This window comes from Astyanax mexicanus, unplaced genomic scaffold (genome assembly GCF_023375975.1).
Source record: "Astyanax mexicanus isolate ESR-SI-001 unplaced genomic scaffold, AstMex3_surface scaffold_31, whole genome shotgun sequence".
NCBI classification, from domain to species: domain Eukaryota; kingdom Metazoa; phylum Chordata; class Actinopteri; order Characiformes; family Acestrorhamphidae; genus Astyanax; species Astyanax mexicanus.
The window spans coordinates 1,345,051-1,350,107 of NW_026040041.1; the positions used below are offsets into that span (position 1 = coordinate 1,345,051).

Below are 5,057 nucleotides of genomic sequence, written 5' to 3' on the forward strand. Positions count from 1 at the left end.
TCTCCTTTTTTCCTTAGTAATTGAACCCTTAGCTCAGTCAATCAGAGGTAATATACTTCTTTCTGGCATTAATATTGGTGGAGAAGACCACCGGATTTCTCTTTACGCAGATGATGTCCTCTTCTACTTATCTAATCCGGACAATTCTGTTAAAGTTGTCCTAGATTTGATCTCAGAATATAGTTTAGTGTCTGGCTATAAAATTAATCTTAGTAAATCATTGGCTCTGCCCATGAATATCTCACAGGATGCTGACATACGACATTTATCTCCCTTTCAAATTTCTGATATGGGATTTAGATATCTAGGAGTATTTATTACACCTAAGCTGGATGATTTATTCACTGCTAATTACCCATCACTCTGGGGCAAAATTGATCAAGATTTGCGCGTAAATCTTGATCATAAATGCTAGCATAACAGAGTATATATGGAATAAAAAGAAACCTCGAATCAAACTATCAAAACTTACCAAACCCAAAGAAAAGGGAGGTGTCTCTCTACCTAACTTTCAACTTTATTACTGGTCAGCACAAATTAAACAAATGGCATCTTGGTTTTTAGACAGGCAAGATTCCAGATGGGTTGGAATTGAATCTTTATTTTCCAAGCCACTTGAATTAAAGTCTCTCCCATTTATTTGTTCCATAGAAAAAATGTGATATCCTAAAAGACAAGTACATTATTTACAATACACTTCTGGCTTGGAATGATGTTAGGCAATACTTGAAAATCCCGAACTCCATTTCTTTATATTCCCCAATTTTCCTCAACCCAGATTTTCCCACGCAACTAAGGATCATAGGGTTACGTAACTGGTTTATATGTGGAATAATAGATCTGTCCTGTATATTCAATCAAGGTTTAATGACTTTTGAGCAGATAAGGACTCAGTTTAAGGTCCCAAACTCAGATTTCTTTAAATACCTGTAGTTACCGCATTTTGTAGATTCCCTATCTAAAGACAATAAGTTTCGCAGGGAGCTAACTGATCTGGAGAAATTTCTTATTAAACCTGATGGTCTCCTGTGCAAAGTCTCTTATAAATATTCTACCCTGTCTGAAGCCAGTATATCATCTTATGACTCATTGAGGTATGTTTGGGAGAGGGATCTCTCTATTACATTTGATGATGATACATGGAACAATATTCATAAGAAAATATTTCCCAGGTGTACCTCTGTTAACATTCAAGAACAGAATTTCAAATTCTTTTACAGATTTGACCTAACTCCTACACGTCTTCATAAGATGTTTAGAAGTGTATCTCCAATGTGTCCCAAGTGCAATACAGAGCATGGCACATTTATGCATATGTTTTGGAAATGTACAAAAATTCAAACATTTTGGAGAGATGTCCACCAAGTTGTTATAAAAATGCTGGATAAAAATGTTTCTATGTCACCATATTTGTATCTTTTGAACTACAGCCCTGATGTGGGTTTAAATGAGAATGAAGCCTATTTGTTGGGAGTCTTATCATATCTAGCAAAAAAAATGCATCTTACTGCTGTGGATATCCCCGAATGTTCCCTCACTCAATATGTGGTTGACACAGGTATCTAACCTTCTTCCATTGGAGGAACTCACTTTCAGAATTCACAATAGACACCAAAAATTCTGTAAAATCTGGTCATCAGTCTGGAAAACATTGGATGATTTGTGATTCTCCCTTTTGTATCATGTCTGGCATTCTGCTTTATCTTTATTTTCCACGATTTTAATGTTATTCTTATTTACCATGTTGTTATTTTCTTTATTTTACCTGTTATCCTCTACGTTTACATACTATGTTAACCTCCTTTTGATACTGATGTGACGAGAGATTTTAAATTTGTTTTGATATAATTGTAATGTTTGAAAAACTTAATAAACATATAATTACAGAAAAAAAATCTAAATATAACTATTTTAATACCCATATAGAAAATTCTTCCTAAATTTATCTGAAACTTTGTTAAATTTGTGTTTGATCTGATTGGACTCGTGTTTACTGTTATCAGCAGCAGTAAAGACAGAAGACAGAAGTGAAACCAGACCCCCCTCCAACCAGTGGAGCTCAGATCTGCATGAACAGTCCTGATTGGTCCTCTTTCTCCCAGAATAGAGCAGAACTTTCAGCAGATGTTCAGCTTCATTCAGCCAAACTCACTCAAGCACAACACACACAGCACTGCACTGAAGCTGCAGCTAAACACACTCTCTACCAACACTGATCATCAGCATTCATTACAATACAACACACACAGTGTCCAAAATCCAGCTTTATTTCAGCACAGCAAAAGTATGGGGACAGCTACAGCACACTGACCAGAGTAAAGACACAAATATCAGCACTGTGTAGAATTTACACTCTATTGGAGATGCAGGTGGAAGCAGCTCTATGTTCACTTCTATCTTGGAGCTGCTAGCCTTCACACTCGCTCTTCCTCAACCTGATTGGCTGAATTGCGTTGTCGTGGGTGACGGTGCAGATAAACTCCTCCCCCTGTTCCCAGAGTGCTTTGCTGAGGGTCAGGGTGCTGCTGCGGCTGTAGTGGCCGTTCTTCTCTTCTTCTGCACTGGTCAGAACCCCGTCCTTCACCTCTGAGCCGTCCACCGTCCAGCTGACCAGCGCCCCCTGTGGAGAGTAGCCAGACAGCAGGCAGAGCAGAGAGGCGGAGCCCTCAGACAGCTGCAGAGAGGAGGGGCGGAGCAGAGACACGGAGGGCTTCACCGTGGGACCGGCTGGAGAGAGAACACACACACACACACACACACACACACACACTGTTTAGAACAGACATGGTCCCAAATCAGCTTTACCTACCTACACCCCCATGTAGTATAAGGGGTATAAGGGTATAAGGCTTGATGGTGGGACCCCCAAACTCCAGTATAGTGAGATTAAAGTCACTAAGTAACAAAGATCCATTTAGAAAGCACTAATAGTGAGTCCACAGCGTAATCAGACTGCATTAGATTTAGTGCACTCCCAGATCTATTCACTAACTCCAATAGTCCAACTGTGTCCAACACTGGAACGCTCAGTGAGTGTATTCTGGAAATGATCTCAACTCCAATAGAGACACAACTGGAAGCTCTGCAGCAGCACCAATGCTCTCCAGCACTGGAGAACATCTTCACTTTATTATCAACATCTTCAAATCATCAACATCACGTCTTTACAGCAAAAAAAACCTTTAGAACAAAGTTAGTTTCAAAGTCATTTTTAGGTTTATTCATATTTAACCCATCATGAATTGTTATATATTTTTATAATATTTATTAACAAAGCAATATGTTAGACAAATTTATAAGACAATTTATATAAGCTGTTAAGTTCTACTAATCTGCTTTTTAGGTTTCTTAGTAATTTGAAGGTCCAGAAAGCTAAATCACAGGTAAAACAATGTCCATCAGTTTATGTTTAATAGAAACAATAACATTGATGGCTATTTTCAGTGAGTAAATGCTTTGGTCTTATTTTATCTACAACGCAATTATTATATTTTATCAATAAATAAAAAAATGACTCACTACAAGGTATTAGATTAGTAATAAACATAATGATTTTTATAATAATAATAATATAGAATAGTTTCCTCTTTAGAAAAAGGGCTGAAAAGTTGTTCCTAAAAATTTTCATTTAATTTTAATTAAAATGTGACTAATAGTGTCACTGCATTTTAAATAATGGCATTACATACAACCTGATTTATCCATCATGAATTATGAAGTAGTAACCATGTATATTTATATTACATTAACTGTAAATAGTAAAAGACCTTTTTAACTTTATAAATATTATAAAACCCTGAAACATTATATTAAGGACACACAGGGCGGAGAGTGAATGTAGAGTATAGAATCTATAAAAATCCAATGCCACCACTATATATAGTAATTATAATCTAAATTAATTCATCAACTCAAATATCATTACTTATTTATTTAATAGAAACATTTATACATAGTTTATGTACAGTAGTGTGATACTTTAGGCTAAAGAACATGTACATTAATGATAATTGTAAATATAATACTTATATAAGCACTATTGTTATTATTATAAAATAGTCATAACTGATGTACAACAACTGTATATACAACTATATTGTACACATAGTGTCTCCCATTCTCCTTTATTATATCTATTATCTGTACTTACTGTAAAATTGGGAAGAGAGTAACGTAATTTCAATTCTCTGTATGTCCTGTACATATGCAGTACTGACAATAAAACTACTTGACTTGACTTGAATTCCAGATCTGTTCACCATATTTCTTTAGGATGAAGTTTCAGCTGATATGGGTCTTATAAAATGTTACTAATATACTATTTAATTATTTCTAGCTCCAGTTACATTAATTACATTATATCATGATTCTGTCATTATAATTTATAGATATATTTAATTGTACATGTTTTAAAAACTAGCATCATTGTAAAGTCTTACTGAATTCTGGATTTTTCTCGTTAAAAATGTAAAATAGAGACTTACTTATAGTGAGTTTAGTTCCTCCACCGAAAGTGTACCACAGTGATACATTCCAATGAAGCCGTCGTACAAAAACCTCTGTTACACTCCAGTGATGAACCACACACACACACACACACACACACACACACACACTCACACACTCACACACTCAGTCCTCTGGATGTGTATCAGATGTATCCAGTCAGAATCTGGGTGTATAAAATGGTGTGAGTGTAATATTGTTCTGTAATATTTAGAGTGTTTTCTTTGTTGTGTTTTAGGTTCAGGAGGGGTTCTAGATATTTCCATAGAGAGGTTCCACTTTGCATTATCAGCCCATGCTTCAGTGCTCTGCTAGTGTTTATAGTCCTGTGAGTTTAACACTTCATGACTGAGAGCTGCTGCCCAGCAACTTCACCCACAGCAACCATGACTTTCTTCTCCATCTTCATCTGGACTCTCACTCTCTGGATTCAGGGTAAGTCCTTCATTTCTATCTGCAGCTCTAAATTCATTTCTGTACTTATACAGTACAATAGAACATACTGTTTCTCATCTTTTACATTTTCTAATAACTGTAAGATTTCATTTATT

General features: G+C 35.8%; 1 long non-coding RNA gene across 1 annotated transcript; it reads right to left on the reverse strand.

Annotated features, from left to right (window-relative positions):
• Window positions 1-2,251: 2,251 nt before the first annotated feature.
• On the reverse strand, window positions 2,252-4,835 carry LOC111196859 (uncharacterized). Its single transcript, XR_007429882.1, has 2 exons — window positions 4,485-4,835; window positions 2,252-2,727 (listed from the first exon to the last, which is right to left on the reverse strand). It is a non-coding gene; the product is annotated as an uncharacterized LOC111196859 (long non-coding RNA).
• Between the last annotated feature and the right edge of the window lie 222 nt (window positions 4,836-5,057).